General features: G+C 36.9%; 1 long non-coding RNA gene across 8 annotated transcripts in view; it reads left to right on the top strand.

The window, feature by feature from the left end:
• LOC148646213 (uncharacterized) overlaps positions 1–18,838 on the top strand; it is a 460,577-nt gene that overhangs the window by 313,485 nt on the left and 128,254 nt on the right. For all 8 annotated transcript variants that reach the window (XR_015927991.1, XR_015927990.1, XR_015927985.1 and 5 more), the window contains one exon: positions 7,942–7,987. This is a non-coding gene — a long non-coding RNA (uncharacterized LOC148646213). The remainder of the gene's footprint in view (positions 1–7,941; positions 7,988–18,838) is intronic.

Raw genomic sequence — 18,838 nt, 5'->3', positions numbered from 1 at the left:
TCATCCCTGTTAAAGAAATGTTTTGTTGGAATTCATAAAAGTCCATTTTTGGCCTTCACAGATTCCAAATACTGTTGAATTGCCCTTTCTAATAGTCTGATTACTGTTTGCTAAGACATTGTTCCATCATGCTGCCAAAATAACAGAAAACTAACCAGCAGTTCCAGTGATAGTGAAGATACAATTCCAAAAGGTTACCTGTAGTGAAGCTGCTTGTGTGCCTGTGTAAATAATTGCTTCAGTCAACTCAAAAGACAGGTATGTGTTTAGCCCAGGTATGACCATGAGTGTGAACAACAGACCCTCTGAAAGCATTAGAATTAGAGAGCTGACAGCAGTTTTTATTGATAATTTGAGGCCTTTTAAAAAGATTCCCCATGACTTTGGAGGCTGTTTAAGCTCAAAGTAGTTTCGGTATGTCTTTCCTCCCATTAAAAGGTTGTCTTGAAACCAGTACCTCTGATATTTATATTGCATTTTGAATATAAACAATAAAAGCCTGTTTTCCTTTTTATGTGCATTACATATACTGATTTTCATAATAGCTCTTAAGAAAGGCTCTTGCCGAACATGCAGGACAACTCTAAAGCTAAAAACAAGAAAAGTCATGCCAATTACCCTGTTACAAGAAGCACAGTAATTAAGGAAATGTACAGTTCAGCAGGGTTCAGGGATTAAAAAAGTGGCTTCAAATATGGAAAGGGCCATAAAACTATGAGTCATATTTTTGAACAGTAAAGTTGGAGCAAATGGCCATGTCAGAGATAAGGCAGGTTTTATATGTTGAGTAGGCAAGACCCTATTAAATAATTTACAGACGTTAACAGTAAACAGGATTACATTAAGATGATTGTTTAACCCTTTCTTCTATGTGGATGACTTCTTGACATTGCAAGGTGTGAACAGCCTGGATAAGTGCTAATAGAGCCAGCACAGCTTATCTCTAACTCAGAGGTGGCAGTCTTGTTTTGGAAAGGGTTTCAAACTCTACTTTCATAGTATGATTCCTAATGAGATGGAATCTACTTTTAAATTATGAATCATTGTGAGTAGTGGTAGAAATTCAGATTCATAATTTGTTGCCATTTCCTTCTTTGACTTTCTTCCTTTTTATTCTTCAATTAAAAGCATATTAGGGCCTTACAAACAAGGGTACACAGTGTCATGAGTTTAACATCAACAGAGCTCTTTTCTCAAAAATGTTGAGACCAATTTAAATGGTTGTTAAAAATCATGATTCCATAATGCATCAATGGGGTCAACATTAATGTTAGCACATGCCAAATACAATCACAGAATACTTGTCCTGCAGGAGTTGTGCAACCTTTCATTAGTGACTGAATGTATGAAATGATATTAAATTCTTCCAGCAGAAACTGATAGTACTGTACCTGCTTTGTGTCATGTTATGGATGTTAAGTCATTTCTGAGCTAACTGTAGAAACTGCTTTTCTATATATTTATGTATATATATATTTCTATACAGTAAGAATTGTCTTTTAATTTTAATCCAAATTGGCAATAGACATTTAAGACAATATTTAAGAAGGGACCTTTTTTGGAATTGGAATACAACTCCAAGCTATTTAACCGTTTAAGTGTTCAGTGAAATAAAACTTTGAAAAAGTGGAATCTTTATCTTCTGAGGGGGACTCAGAAGATATCTCCAAGGAGGAGGAAGCATTTTATCTCCATGAGTTTATTTTATTTCTTGCCTGAGCAAAGTTAAGCCTGGTAGAACAAAGTGTCCCTTGGCAGCACTAAGACGAAACAGTACAGTAAAATTTGAATTCCTTTGGAGCTGCCTATCTGCTATATCAATTGACCTCTGCTGGACAAGGATTGCCTGTCTGCACATCCTCCTTCCTCTTGACACCAGAAAAAAGACAGTAAACAGTCTTCTGAGAGTCAGCTGCCCTCCTTAATATATATGGCATTAGCTATGCCCGCATACCTCTGCTTCTTTTCAGTACACTGCTGCAGGGTTTTTGTCCTCAGGCCTCAGAAGAGGAAAGGTTGAGAATTTTTACAAACAAAGAGGGGGAAAAAGCCTGTTCCTTAACATGGGTCTATATAAAGAGCCTTAACAGGGACACAACAAGCTTACTGAATGGTTGCTTTTGTAAAACCCCTTTGACCATTTGTTTCGGGGACTTAGGGCTTCAAAAAGCATCTGATAAAAAGACACAAGAAACTGTTTATTTAAGTATATTCCACATGTCATGCCCCAAGAGAACTTGATCATGTTTCTTCCTGCTCTCAGTTTGAACTGTTTACCCCACGGCCATGAGGTATAGGGGTTACACAACCCGAGGGACAAGGGCGTTTTTTAAAACAGTGTATGGAAAGTGAAAGAGTGGTTCCTGATTGTTTTGAGTGGCATGAAAGACAAATGCTATAATGTTATAGTTAAGAAAACGGATACAATTTGTTTCTCTTTTTCTCTTTGAGTTACAGTATGCACCAACAAATACTGTACTTGCTCCCTAAAATCATTTTCCATGTTTCTAAATCACATCCTTTATTTAAAAAAGTTATTATTTCATTAATATTGTAACTGCCATCCATTATATTATATTTCTTAAGATTTTCTAGTGGTCTTAATCTATATATTCAAAATTCTTTTAAACATTTGGCCATAAAAAAGTTTCATAATTTTACCACTGAATTGTGACTGATGTAATTGTAAGAAACACTCATCATTATGGTGCTATAAAATAGATAAGGGTGTTTTCCTCCCTTTAGTGCGGAGTGGTCAACTGTAAATGCAGCTTGTTCAGTTTGCCATGGCAACAACACAAACAAGAACAACACAAAAGCCATTTTTCAGTAAAGGGACCCTTCTTGATCTATGGCAGCGAATCAAAACTCTCCCCAGTCAGCTCAAAGTACCTCAACACCCAGCAAGTGAGAAATTAGTTCCCAGTGGGAAACTCATTACAGCCAACATTGTCCCTTGAGTATGACTGTAAACTTCATAGAGGTCACCGCATGGCTTGTTACAATATACAGTAAACAACCATAAAGGTTAGGACTGTTTTCACCTGCCTCCATGTTATCAAATTAGGGACAAAGGACAGAGAGTTAAGTGGTGTGACAAAAAATTGTGTTAAAGTAATGTGCAGCCTAATAGGTTTCCAGTGTCAGGTTATGATTAGCCATGAATGTGCCCTTTGTTTTCTTTTAACAACACAGTACTTTCCACGGAAATGCAATTGCTGTAGAGCACCCCTTGGTGGTAGTGGTACAGTATACCTGAATCTGTTTTTTGCTTTGTACGAAACAAAGGTTTTCCAACCTTTTCCAACAAGGGAAATCATGACTCCTTATTGCTAAGGACAATGACCTCCAGGCTGGTGCCACTGAGACCAAGACACTTGTTGTGTTCCCATCACATGTTTGCAAGTCAGCTCAGGAGACTCAGACCTCTAGGTGGTAAAGGACAGCTGATCTCCACAATTAAGTTTGGACCACTAATAATGTTTACTTCAGAAACTCCAAAACAACAGTGTTAAAGGACACACATACAACAGAGCCAAAGGAATTGTTGTGTGGTAATTAGCCCATGTTGAGCAGTAGTGCTGTATCTTGTTAGTAATAAAAATGCTGATTGCCTTTAACAGGACTCAGAGCAATCTGTGTGCTATGATACTACATTAAGGTGACCTACAGTACTACTGCAAAGCTTGAAAAGTGAGACCAGTGGCATTCTGCTTTTTTACTTTTATTAATTTGCGTACCATGTAGACTTTAAAAGTCAATACAGATCACTGAGTCCAATAGAAACTGCTCCAAGCAGGGGACACTGTTCCTTTAAAGTAGCAGTTGCTGCTAAGTTTCTCTCAGGTATAGATTCATTAGTTCTTGGCCTCTTGCTGACTGTCTCTCCCTGTTTGCTGACTACTTGTGGAAAAAGCCATTTAGCCTGGTGAATGTCAAGGTTAGTGCAAGTCGTCCTTGTCATCAGTCTCTGCGGCAGAAGGTCAGGGATAAGCTTTCCTCAAATGGGCAGCGTCAAACAAAAGAGAGGCTGACTTAACTCACAGAAAGAAAGAAGACCTTCTTTCTCAGTCGATAAACAATCCACTGGGCAAAGCGCTCGGGAAGATTAACCCATCCTTTGCCATTTTTGATTGTTTACTTAGAAACTCACAGAAACAAACAGCAGCCAATAATATTCATACTGTATATGAGAATTAAAATAGTATGATACTACTTACAAACATACAAAGTAAATGTATAATGTTTTCAGTTTGGTCTTTTTTTTAATAAAATCTCAACAAGACTTGAATATTTGCAACTCTCTGATCACTTAAATAGGATGTATTGATCAAAATTGTTATATTTTTGCCTAAAAAGTTTAAACTTATGATGGTTGTTTGCAGAAGTGGATTAATTAAATACACAAATTTAAATACATTTCCATAAGCGATTTAAAAAAATACTATAAAATTGAGGAACTTTTATCTCTTTTCTCTCAGAAATAGCACTTTTTTTCCACTTGCCTTCAATCCACCAGCTTAGCCTGCACATAAATGCATCGCAGTATAAATGTCACCTCCCCAATGGAAGTGGCAAGATCAAATGTGATGTAAGTTTGTATTTCATCAGCTAACTTCCAAAGGGAAATGCGCTCTCATAACAACAAAATAGACACCAAATTGGCAGCCTGAATCCTAAATGACTGTTTGGGGGGTTACAAACTGAGAATGTCATGTAGGCCATGTCACACAAGCAGCTGCCAAGCATTGAAACAAGCCTATTGAAGCCCTGGACAGTTCCTCCTCTGCTGTTCATCAGCCTGTGCTTGAAATATAGCAAGTAAAATATCTTTACCTTCTGTTCAAGAGCTCCACAAATTTATTTACATAAATACACATGCAATGTGACAGATCATCAGATACTTATATACTATATGTAAATTAAGTTACTTATACTGTGTCTGTACTGCAGTACAGTATAATCATGATTGTACTTAATTAGCATACAGTAGATTTTTAAGTTAAGAGGTCATTATGCAGGAATATAAAAAGCCTAGCACATTAACAAATATGTACAAGGTGTGACACACCTGAAGAAGGTTTTGCAGCCTTAACGTATACATGCTCCTGTGCATCTAACATAGCTCCTCACTCCAAATTAATTTTCTTTAAAATAAGCTTAGTTACTTTCTTCAGGTAAACCCCCACCTTCTTATACACACTATCACACGCAATCCCTGTAAATATGTTTCTAGTTTTATTATAAATCTGTTTCCTATTTGCACGAATGGATCTCCTGCAACACCCCAAGTTCCTCTTCAGTGCAAGATTTTTGAAAGGCACTTACAGTAAGTTGATAAACCTAAATGGAAACTTTGATGCATTCATTTATGTAAATCTCACATTTCCCTTTCTGGACTGCCCTTGCAGTCATTTCTTACTAGAATCACGGGAGATCCATAGGATTCATTATGAAACATCTCACCACCCTTGGACAACGGTCTATACAAACAGTATTCAAGCAACGCACCATCTTCGTTAGTCTTTCTCCACTGCCATGTGAAAGGATCATATCATTTTTCCTCAAAATCTTTCACAAGACTAATATTTCTACAGACATATTTAATTAAGTTTGTTTTAAATGACTTTCTATGTTTGTATTTAGCTGTTTAAGAAAACAACAAGATCCCTGTGCTTGAGTCTAATATAAATCAATATAGCTCTGCCCTAAATGATAAAATTAATAAATACAGTATATCATTTTTATTTTGCTAGGTCCTACAGTGATACACTAAACATGACATCTTGTGGTACCGTAGCTACAAATGTATTTGATGACATCAATAACCAGATTAGTCCAAGTTTAATCAAACTATTCACCTTTGTTTTTGGATACCAAGAATGAAATACATTAATTTCTTCCATATATGGAGTCTCAAAAGAAACCTATCTTAACTGCAACAAATTCACAACATCAGAAGAAAAATGAAAATCATTGTCAATTAGGGTAGAAGGCATGGTGGCACTGTGTTTTGCTGGGGCCCTGGATTCAATTTCTAGGGTGTTATTTGTGGGGAGTTTGTATGTACTTCCCCAGTTGGCGTGGATGTCTGCTGGGTTCTCTGGTTTCCTCCCACAGTGTGAAGACATACTGGTACTGTAGATTAATTGGGTTCTGTGAAACTAATGAACCTGGAGTGAAGGTACTGTGTGTGTTAGTATTTTAATTTGAACCCTGTTGATTGCTGGGTTAGTCTCTGGCTTCCCTGAGACACTGTACTGGACAGAGCAGTTTAGAAAATGAATGGATGGATTTTGTAGTAATCTGTACTTTGGTATTTTATTGAACAAACATGACAGGCAAAATCATTATGCTAATTAACAATTGTCATCAACAGGGATGTTCAGGGGGGTTCTATAGTGAGCAACAGCCTAGAAGTGTGCGGCCACGAGTGGAAGCTATATAAGCTGTACAGCAATGCAGGCTCTGTTTCAGATTGCAGACATTGTTTATGAGATTCTGTTACATTCCTTTTTTTGTAGAACCTGGATAACAATGTGTCTCCTCACTAGTCTGTGAGCTCTACATACTACACATCAGTTCAGCACATTCCAAAAATGTTCACTAAGGCTTCCATGCCTACTGTAAGTGTCACTTTCTCACCTTGCAAGACGACCACTGTTACACAAACAGCATGAAGACATGCATTGTCCTGCTGAAAGGTTGCCATGTCAAGAAGAGCCTTCAGGAAGTAAAGTCCTTGGACTTGATCAATGTAACAGTGTGCAGGAACATTGCAATCTCTCACAAAATGAGACGAGCCGAGTGGTGACTAGAAACTCATATGCAAACCATAACACTTGGTCTTCCCTATTGATCTTGGCAAAGTATTGTGACTCCTGGTCTGCCAGATCATGGCTAAATATTGATGGACTGGGTTTCTATGTAATATCTTGCTAGGTCAGAAATTATTGACTGTGAACAGCTCAGATGGTGATCAACAGTGCCAGTGGCAGGCAGTACAGGACACATTGGTTTCGCTGTGTTTTCTTTTTTAACTTTCAACAGGATTGACATCTAACAAGTTATATCATGTCATCATGTGTGCCCAATCAGCTCTCTCAACAATTTTAGGTGATTTAGTGCTTATGCAACAGTCAAAGTCACTGGAGTATATTATGTTGAGTTAAGAATGATTAATCAAGAGGAAAGTAAAAAAAAAAAATCAATATCTCAAATCCAAATCTTTTTTTTTTAATGCACATGAATTGAGTCATGTTTCTTTTGATGCTCAGCATACTGTATATATATATATTTTTATAGATTATAGGCAACTTTATGCAGTCTCTTAAAGGTTTGTAAAAAATATAAAAAATGTGTATGTGCCAGAACACTTCGAATGTTTGACCCATAAAATGAAACCTTCTTAAATGCTTTACTTTAAAAATGAGGCAAAGCTCATGAAAATTGCTTCCAAGTTTTATGGCGAAGATAAAGTAAATGAAGCTTAAAATGAGGGCTGAACCACAAATGTGTTTTTCTTTACAAACAGGTAAATTCATTTTTATTCCTTAAAAAGCCCGTAATAGTGTATTAAGAAACAAATGTGGTGTTAACTTCCAACAGGTTTATTTGAAACCAAATTTAATTCACACTTTAAATTGGGGTAATTGCTATACAAGCTGTTTTTATTTCAGTAATGGGATGCTAAAAACTTCTAGCATATCTTTCAAGGCTAGAATCTTGCTGTTCAATAATTGATATTTTAAAATTGAGGTATTATTTAACAAATTGCAAAAGAGAACAAAATACTTTTTTAAAGCATAATTGCTCATTTGATTTTGATTTGAGTATGATTTTTGAAATGTTACATTTCTTATCAAACTTGCTGATTCCTGGAATTGTCATACTATATTCTCTTACATCTGTACTGACCTAAAATCTTTTTTTTTTTTACAGGACCCTTGCAATCCATGAGGAGCGAGCACAAGTGAGATGAATGAAGGTGAGGCTCTGAAATGTCATGCTGCTAACTCATAACCTCCTTTGTGGTTTGTAAAAACTAGGATCAGGTAGCGATTAAAACAAGGTTGTCCTATGCTGAAAAACAAATAATGTGGAATTCATGAAAACATATCACTTGATACTTGCGAAGCCATCAAATCTGCATGAGGGCTTTGCCACTAAGACTAAACTTCCTTTGAAAATGTAAGGGAAAAAATGTCAGTATTATTTTCTCCTCATTTGAGCTTATGGGACTTGAAAATGATACTGGGCATCTAAAGTATTCTTTGAGACATCCAAAAGAATATTTTAGTTCATGATAAGTTTATTCCATGCCACAACATGCAAATACTTTACTGTGAAGAGGTCAGAGTATGAAGAAGTTGCAAAGCTGCCAAGTTCCCTCACCTGAAGAAGACCTTTTATCTCGACTATGCTGTTGGCCAAGCCTGACATGGATAGTGGACAAAGTCTGTATATATTGTTGGTTTAATGATGATTTGGATGCATACTGTATATACAGTACCTACAGTACATTGGGGAGGCACAGTAGTTAGCATTGCTGCCTCGCAGCGCTGGGGTCCTGGGATCAATTCTGGACACTGGGCGCTATCACCGTGGAGTTTATACTGTATATTATTCTCATGCTCGTTTGCATTTAATTCTTCTGGGAAAATTGGCTCTGGTGTGAGTGTACAGTATGTGTGTCTGTGTCAGGGACCTGTGATGGAGTGGTGTCCCTTCCAGGGTGTACCCTGCCTTGTGCCTTCTGCTTGCCAGGATAGGCTCCAGCTCCCCCACGATCTTCTATTAGATTAAGTGGCTAGAAAATGGATATACTTAAATCCATATGTTATTTTTTATGCCTGAAAAGTGAGTTTTTTTCTTCATTTTTAAAATAGTTTTACATTTGCAATACAGTTATCAAAAAAGCATAACAACACATAAATGCAAACTTATTTTTAGCTCATTTTTAAATGAATGCATGTACTTTTCCTTTTGTGAAGTGCTTTAAGATGTGTTGTGTGGTATTTCAATTGTCATTATAAAAGCCATATTCCTTGTACTGTAAGAACCTTGATTTTGTTTTTTTTGGTAAATCTCCATCCCTCCCAAGTCACAGCTGCACTCCAGTCCTGAAGGGAATTTTAAGCTTTCACTCTACATTGTCTCCTAATCGAGCAATTATTAGCTTTATTGGACTAATTTAGCACTTTTCAAAGGTCATCAGCTGTTGGTAATTTAAAGACACCGAGGAAACATACTTGATTTTTGCTCAAAAGGACAGTAGCACTCTGCCCTGGGTACATTTGTAATAACGGACAGTTAAAGATCATTCCTGTTTTTGTTTGTTTGTTTGTTTGTTTGTTTGTTTCTGTAGCTCTTTATGAGGGTAGGGTCAGTTTAATAACACACTTTAGAAGCAGATGCATTAATAGCCTTCACCGTACTGCATAAATTATAGGATAAAGTGTGATATTTGAAATCAACCCAGACCTCTACCCTACCCCTCCCACACACATGCTCTGAAAAATACAATTTTAAAATCGTAGTTCATTAATGCAAGAATTTCATTATTATTTTAAGCAAATATTGGGCTTGCACTTATTTTTGGTAACCTGCTCCCATTTGGAAAAGTATTTTGAAATCTAAAAGTATATATATAGTAAAATATTAATTTGAATGTATGTTTCTGAAACAAAACAACTCCGAAAAAATCTGGAACTTGTCTCTTTAAGGAGGAATAAAAAGAGGAGACATTGGAGAGAGGGGTGTGAATCACACACAGATCAAAAGGGCACTGCATGCATTCATGTCATTATGCCCCATATAATCAAATGCTTGTTATGTACCTGCTATACCTTTTCTCGCCAGCAATTTACATATTCCTTGCACTACACTATAAATTCTTTGAGAAGCACGCACTTATTCCTTCATAAATCTCTTCTTGTCACTTTCAAATTACAAAGATTTATTTGGAGATGAACATGCCAAGTTAAAACTCTTCATCTTTTATGACCCAACATGGCGGTAGTTGCTTATGTCTGCTATCTGCATAAGTCTTTTGTGTATTGCTAATGGAGTGCTGGAATTGTGGCAGCTCTGAGCAGGGAATACATGTGAGCAACAATGCGCTGACAGACCCCTCGGTGGAATCTAATCTGTTCCAGCTCATGCACTCCTCAGAAACTATTTAACTTTCATTAAACTGTGTTTGATATCAGCTAAATAGAATGCATACGGCTCCAATACAGCTCATATGGTCTCATTCATTGTATTGCAGCGGTTCTTTTTTTCCAATATTCTCCCCCTGCTTGTGTCAGGACCATGTTAGCTAGCTAAATGGGAGACCTTTGAAGATGTAGTTAGTCCTCAGATTCCTTTATTCCTTTGTACCAGTTTCATAGTGTTGAAACAGTGATTCATGTACGTCTCATGCAGCCTCCATTAATTTCATGTAATGTAGCTTTTATCTCGGTAGCTGGGACAACTATCTCTAGCTCCGTCTCTCCGAAGCATCTTGCTTGCAGACTATTACTTTTTTTTCTTAAGGCTGCTCATTTGCAGCTACTCTTCTTCTGCTTTTTCTATTAGAGATAGCACAAACTTCAAACTCAGACTGGAAATAATGGAAAATGTGTTGGAGGTGCAAGCTATAGCCTAAGGGGTATTTTTTTTCTCCTTTTTTGAGTCGAGGCTTCACATTAGATAGCTCTTCCCAAGTGCAACGGCATAAACTGGATCACATGCACAAAGGGCTACAGTCAGAAACAGAAGCAGGAATGTGGAAGCTAGCCTGCTAAGAATGATATAGTATCTTGTTTTTATTTTACTTTATCACTTTAAATAAAGGAATTGCAGGTTATCTCACCTGAAATGTCGTCTATACATTTATTTTTAACCAAGTCTGGTTTAAGCACACATTGGTTATTAGACAGAATTATTCATATACAGTATGAGAGTTTTATGGCGCAGCTCAGTGGTGCAGTGGTTAGCATTGCAGTCTTGCAGCACTGGGGCCCTGGCTTATATTCTGGACATGGGGTGCTATTATATCTGTGTGGGGTTTGTATGTGCTCCCAGTGTTTGGGTTTCTTGCTGGTGTTCTGGTTTCCTCTCGCAGTCAAAAGACATACTGGTAGATAAATTGGCTTCTCGGAAAATTGGCTTTGGTGTGAGTGTATACATGTCTGTGTGTTTCCTGTTGTGGACTGGTGTCCCTGTTCAGGGCGTATGTTGCCTTGCACTCCTTGCTTGCTGGGATAGGCTTCAGCTCCCTTGTGACCCTGTATTGGATAAAGCGGTTAAAAATGGATAAATGGATGGATGAGGGATTTACATGTACTGCATTCAAGAATTTCACAAAAGAGTTATTTCTGAATAATGAAGATGCTTACGCGGTGAATGGTTTTTGGAGCTAGGATGGAATTCTGGCTTTTGGAGCACTGGGATCTCTCCTCTGAATCTCTAAATCCGAAATAGTCTGCTGCTATGGTCTGAAGGTGTGACTGTGGATGAGTGATTTGGAATGGGAAAGAATGGAGAGATGATGAAAAGAAATGTAATGACAAGTTTCATGTCAAATGGATAGAACAAACCAGTGAGGTCAGAGAGGAACTGTATGTATTCAGGTGCCTCTCAGAATAGTGGCCAAGCTTCAGAGTTTCTGGAAAGACTGGGACCCTAAATAAGCAACAAAACATTACTGAGACACAATACATACTGCATATAGACAAGTATATTTTTTGTGCTTGTTATATTCTGTACACCCATTATGTTAAAATAATGATTTGCAGCTACTGTAGATATATAGTTGGGCGGCACAACATTCTGTAAGAATACCTAGGAAAAGATGTTTCCTTACTGCAGAAATAAGTTACTGTATACTGTAACAGTACCGGGTGAAATTAAATAGTATATCACAAAAACAAAAATTTTTCATTGTGTATTTTTCGGCATCAGTATGGAATGATTTCCAATGAACAGGCAAGTAAGAATGTAAGTACTATAAGCTTTAATTGGATCGTCAATAAATAATAAAAAAAATACTTGCATTTACTGTATATAGTGTGTGTTTTTATCCTAAGGGATCTCATGTAGAACCAAAACTATAGGATTATTGTGGTGTTTCCTTCAACAGCTCAGGCCTTAACTGCCCTCCTGAGTCACGTGGACTCTTCACCGTATCTGTGCTGAACTGCAGCATCTGTTGTTACTCAAACACCCAGCTTGAGGCAAACCTGAAGCTCTCTTGAGCTGAGCAGGCTCATTACAGAGCCTCAGAGGTGGAGGCTAAGAGAATTCTAAGATTTTGGTCACATCATTTACTGCATGCACAACTATTACAAAAAACATTTTTCTATATTCGGTATTTAATATGGAATATTGCTATAAAGAGTCTTATACTGTATAGTACACATATTACCATCACCTACAGTATATTATTATATAAGTCTAAAAAGCAGGAATTATATTCGAGGTATTTCCTCCACACCCAATAAAATAAAATACATACTCACTGCATAATAGGTAACTACTAATTTCAGGGACAGAGAATTTAAAGCGGTGTAATCAATTATTTTAAAAAGCATAAGAACTTTTCAAAGGTTACAAAGCAGGCCATTTCACCCATCTATCTCATTGATCTAGTGATCTGAGGTACTTTTCCAGAAGCACTTTTGAAAAGTCATAATGCCATAAAATGGAAGGGCCTTGTTCCAGACTTTGGTAACCCTTTGAGTAATGAAATTCCTCCTGATCTCAGTTGTAAATACACTTCTCTCTAACTTCTGCTCAAGTGCTGTTGTTAACATTTCACAGGTGGATCCTGAAGAGGTCCAACAACCTTGGATACCTGATTACTGTCAGTACTTTTTTTACTTGAATGAGGTCTCTTTGTAATTAATATAGGAAGATTTTATTTACACCTATCCACTTATACCTTTTAAAAATCTCTCTTTTTGTATTTTCCTTACTTTGCTCATACAGTACAACAGCAGAAAGCCTGCAGGTGTATAAAGCCTCACCATACATAACATGTTTGCTTACACATTAATAAGAAAAGGAGGACTAATATTATAATTAAAATAAACTTTAGTATTTTTTTTCTTTTTTTTCTGTTAGCATTAAAAGAAAGCATGAAAACTGGTTTATTCTTCTAGGAAAATTAAGAAACTCAGCAGACATTTATCTTATGTAAAATCTCAGAAAGCTCCTGGACAGAAATGAATTTCCAAAATTTGCATAGCTGTGACCATACCTCAGATCTTCACCTGATTACAAGGGGCTTTTTTCCGGCACTTCAAAATAAACTATCTTGCCTCACGGCTTTGCTTTGCCTGCCGTACCGCCTCAATATACTGTACGTTATACAAAAGTTACACAAAAGACACCTGCTTTGCATTTCAGTTTTTCTTCACCATACAGTATTGCTACTTTTACTCATCTGTTTTCCATGTGGTTACTGTAACAGCAGTTTGCAGGCTGGCCTGTTTAAAATTTTAGTGCATCCAATGTTTTAATCAAGAATTCTTTTACTGTCTCATTTGAGACCCCAAAGAAAGGGGAGCGTTTCTCAATGTGAAATCCAACTTTCAATAAAGTGAACAGGAACAGCTTTTCATTTACATTTTTGGGCCTTTTATCCCTTGAATCTTCCTTATTAGGCACACCATACAGCATTGCCTACAGCTGGTCCTGCTGAGCAAGGCAGGGACTGGAGAAGCTATAAGATCCCCCACAGCTATATCATGCCAGTGCCTGATCTAGGGGCCGGTGGCAAACTCTGTGCTGCACAGCATGGAGCTGGCTGGCTCCAAGCCCCCCCGCCCCCCCAGCATGTACCAGTGGGATCTAGAGAAGGGCATTGCAGCTTAGATAGCAAGACTTGGGACTTATGACCAGGGGAAAAGAGAGATGATATTAACTGCAACGCTCATGTAACCCACTATGGATCCTATGGTTTTCATATCCTGGAACAGTGTTCAGGAAATCTAGGGAGTTTTGAATATTTTATAATGAGGTCCTATTATTTATGAGGTATTGGAAGAGATTCTTTTTTAAATAAGTAATAGTTGTCTATCTCCAATCTTAAAGTCGCCTGTAGCAGACAGGAGCAGAAAATGAATTATCTTAGCTGCAAGAACTTGGGAAGTTGGGAATTGTAGTTTTGTTAAGACTATTTCGTACACCAAGAATCGATTGTTATATCCAATAACAGTAGTTAGAAAAGCCCATGAGTGTAGCTCGCATCTTTTTTGATGTATAGTTCTCAGCTATTGTTAACAGGAAAAGGGACCTTAAGGCTGGGTTTCTGGGTTTATGAAAACAGAGAATATAAAATGAACAGCATGAAAAGTGTGTTCTTTATTGGAATATGGTGTGTGTTCTCCTGTATGGTACGTGGATAAGATACAGTAGTTTTTGCATCAGCAAATAGAGTTTAAACTATAAAAGTTCATTCTTCAAGCTGTTGATTGCCAAAAATCTGCCTTTTTCATTATTCAAGAATTAATAACGACTAGCATATTTCTAGTCTTCTTTGAAGAAAAGAGAGGCATTATCCTGTTCATAGACTGCAGCGATAATCCAGTTAAAATATTTACATTATAATTAAAAGCAGGATCATTTAGGCCACCATTTCTTTTTCTGTGTTCTAACAGCACTATCTAGTTAAAAAAGTGAAAGAATGATATGAATTCTGATTTTACTAACTCCTTTTACTGTATGTTAAGCCCTAAATAAGAGATTCATACTGTATATTTAAATCATCAGAAAGTGTTGTGTTTAAGTATGATTTAATAAAACTTTTTTAATTGGATATTTAATTCATTGTAGTAGCTGAAATAGCAGTAGCAAATGTATCTGTAAGTGGTGGTCATTATACCTGTAATGTTTGGGTTTCCTTATCCATTTGTCCACAGTACTCAATATGCCTGCTGTTCTGTTTTAGCTCTTTTTTTTCCACAGCCTATGTTTTATACAGCATAATTTCCCCAGGATCTTCTCACTTGGCTGTGTACTATGTGGTGCAATTTGTCACAAAATGCGATAATATAGAATTATAAAATAGGAAAACATAGGTTAAAGCAAACATTTTAAACGTTTCATTTTTGACAATCAAGGTCCTTCAAAATTGCAGAAAGAAAAATGTAATATTTGACAGGAGGAAGATCGCATGGTGAATTATCGAATTTTTATATCAAATGTAATCTGTTTATCATATACAGTATATAATTCATCCTAAATAAATATATAGAGAAAAGCTTTGAGAGAAAGTTATTTCTTCATCATTTTTTTGTACCATTTGTTATGTGTTCCAGGCCTTTTTAGGGAAAATGTTTAATTTTATTACAAACGGTACAATTTAGGACTGAGAGTGGCCCAAAACATATTTGTTTGATGGTGTCTGTAGTCCCAGTCATGGTTACTGTAATGCAAATCACCTTCCTGCCATCGGGAATATTCCCTCCCCTTTCCCAGAAAAAAAAAATCTTGAGGAAAATTATTTTTAATGACTAAACATCAGCAATAAGCATCATGCATACTGCACAATGATTAATCATTAGTCTCAGCACCACAGCAGTTAAGTAAAATATGTGGCATATTGGCCATGCTCGGTGCCAAGCAATTGTCGTGCCCTCTCTCCAGTCTCCAACTACAAACATGCTAGTAAGGAGCTCTCCAGGGGAATGGCGTGGGCTGTTTTTACACCACTAACATATGTAAAGACACCTGAGCAGCTCAAGTCCGTGGCTTGTTGTGGCCTCCATTCAGACACCTTTGCTCTCCTGCCTTCAAGGGTTAATTTCCTAATAGCAGTGTGGCTGTCAGTGCTGGCCAAGTTCCTCGTCGCCTGCAGAGCACCTCAAGCTGTGATACGGAACCAGCAAACACCATTAATCCTCCAAATATGAAGGATCACATATGTAAAATGTCTGCTGCGGTAGTGAGTTGGGCAGGTACAGAGAATTGAAAGGGAAAGAAGGAGAGAGAGAGCTCAAAAAAGTCTTAAAAAACAGAACTGAGTCTGCAAAGTGTACTTCATCACTTCTGTAAAAGTCTCAATCTTCCTCCTGTCTTTAACATTTGGAGCACTACGGTTTCCGTGCCAGGAAAGGTCATGTCGAATGATTTATTGAACATTTATTGAAGCTTTTGCACGAGTCCCTCCATTGGAGCAGTGCTTATGCTGAATATAGTAGCCAACAAAGAAAGTACCTCCTGGGTCAAGTAAAGAGCAGGTCAATAGTGACAGGTAATACTATATGTCCCCATAATGCTAAGAAATCTCACTCTTGTTGGACTGCACATGTTATGTACTGCAGATTATTGTTTCTGCTGTATTTCTTCTTTAGGATTCCAGTTGAGTGCTCTCATATAGTATAAAGTAATGTAGTTTTTGGTAGAGCCACAGTACATTACTGACATTAAAAGTGGTAGTATACAGTATGTCTACACAGTATGCTGTTTCATTTATACTTACTGCAGACTTCTTTACATTTCAATGAAAGTCATTACCACTGTCAAAATGACATACATATAAATAAACTAATAACATCCAGATTATCCTATGATAGGTTTATAACTTATAAAATATGAAATATGTAAAACCTGTGCCTATGTGTTATGTATTTATGGCTTACCTTGGCTCTGCAATGAAAAAAATATCCAGCAAACTCTTCTCTTTGGAATCCAGTCTGTGCCACACAGTAGCCCAAGTCATAACTGGCTGCATTTGAACTGGGTAAAAACATCTTGAATATGTCTGGCTTCTTGTGGCACTAATTGCTGTTGATGACTGGGTAAATATGGGAAGGGGCCAGCTGTGTGTCCTCCAGTTCACATGAAAACCCTGTCTTGGGTGACACAGGGACAATAATGAGGTTGAATAAAAACTAGTTATGCTAAATTGGGGTTTATAAGTGAGAAAGGTTTTTTTCACTTTATTGTTTTTAAATTACACTGCGCATTTGAGAGGCATTCAGTTAAACATTATTTAGAGCCTTTAAATCTTTGTTAGGGTCACTTAGTTGTATTTTGTGAAGTTCCACTATTTGTAATTTCATCTACATTCAAATGCTGTTTGATTGCATCTTAATTGCCCTGAATTACAATTTCCCCAGTTTAACTGCACCATTCAAACTCTGCTATTTTCATTACAATAAAAACAAGTATACTACTAACAGGAGTGTATCAGAGCTTTAGCTCAGGCTGGTCTGCAGTTATGGTGCATTACAACTGCAGGCTAAATATGCTCAGCAGTTATTTGTCCTAATTTTCACCCCTATTGTGATGTACTTCAACTGCAATTAAACTGCAGCTGTTTTCCAAATCGACTGGATTGCAGTTTAAAAGACAGTGGGCGCAAGTCTTGGGTTGGCAGCTCTGCACAGCCTGCATTTAGCTAGTCTGCTTCTGTGCTGTTTAGTTTCTACGGGCAACTATTGCTGTTGGTGTCCATTTCATTCCCTGTGGCATTCACTCCCCAATGCGATTGCATTCTAACCAAGAAGGATTACATTTCCTTTTGAGCACACTCTGCCAATGTCCACACACTTTAGATTAAACAACAGAAGCCTAGTCAGAAAATCAAACACAGGTTTTATGCTACATAATTGTAACAAAAATACTGAAATATTTTTAAACCAGAAAAAAACAGTTATTCTGATTCTTTTTCTATGAATTCTTCACTGGAGTTGTTAATAGTGTGCTCTCCTATTAAAAGAAAACCACCTTTTTTTTCTCAGTTATGCTCAACATGAATTCACCAATGTCAATGAACCCCATCGGGGTCAACAGTAACAACACACACAATAGAAAAGTACTCTTGATGAATAAGTCACAGATTAGACGGATGACTTATGCCACTTTTGCTTCCAAAACTACTACCAAAGCTAAACATAAACATAAGACTGAAAACACCAAGTACCACAGATGGAGCTGTCTGAGAGAATTTAAATATCTCTCAGACAGTGACAGAAACATGAGATTTATTTCCTTGAAAAATGATACAAAACAAAAGAGAAGCCTGTACGTATATAAGAAATAAAAAAACAACAGAGAATTCCATTAAAGGTCAAATGTGTTAGTTAAAAACTTTCATCTCCTATGCTGTTAGAAATTAATAACTGATAATTCCTTGTATAATGCATTTCATGTCAGTTTCCCCTCCCCTCTTAAAATGAAAGGAATACCACCTGATTGCCCACTGAAATACTTTGTTTCATTTCTGATCAAGTCTTCTGAGCTTCTGAGATCTGATGAGATCAGGCTACAAGGTGGTAATACTGCAATGACCCTGAGGCTGTAACACACATTAGATTGTCAAGTATCTGTGCCCTCATCAACTGTTGCCAGTCGCTGGCTCTCAGTTTATCCTGCCATGAGTGGCTCTAGTATAAAATAAGGACAATCTTAGGCAGTGGGTCCCTCTTTCTTCTATGAATTCTGAAGAACTGTGAGAGTAGAACTACTATTCTTAGAACCCACAGTACCCTTGTATTTCAAATGTCATAAAATTTAGAGGTGCACTTATTAAGTTGAAAAACTAAGATCATATATTTTTTCTTTTATTTATTTTATTCACAGCATCAGTTATTATGCAGTACTGGAATTTGTCTTTATGAGTTTTGTTAACAATCTGTTGCACACATTGAATTTTAGTGTTGCACACTAAGAATGTTTCTTAGACCAGAAATGTTTTACGATAAAAAATCTTTATTGAACAAAGTTGAAGATACAGTACAATGTGCTAAACAGTGTTACACAAAGAAAGTTCCTAGAATGAATAATTTAAATAAATGAATGAACCTTCTTGTTCTAGTCAACTTCTTTACTTAATTGAACTAAC

This window comes from Lepisosteus platostomus, chromosome 17 (assembly GCF_059453375.1).
Source record: "Lepisosteus platostomus isolate fLepPlt1 chromosome 17, fLepPlt1.hap1, whole genome shotgun sequence".
Lineage (NCBI taxonomy): Eukaryota > Metazoa > Chordata > Actinopteri > Semionotiformes > Lepisosteidae > Lepisosteus > Lepisosteus platostomus.
This window is presented reverse-complemented; position numbering and strand designations above follow the sequence as displayed.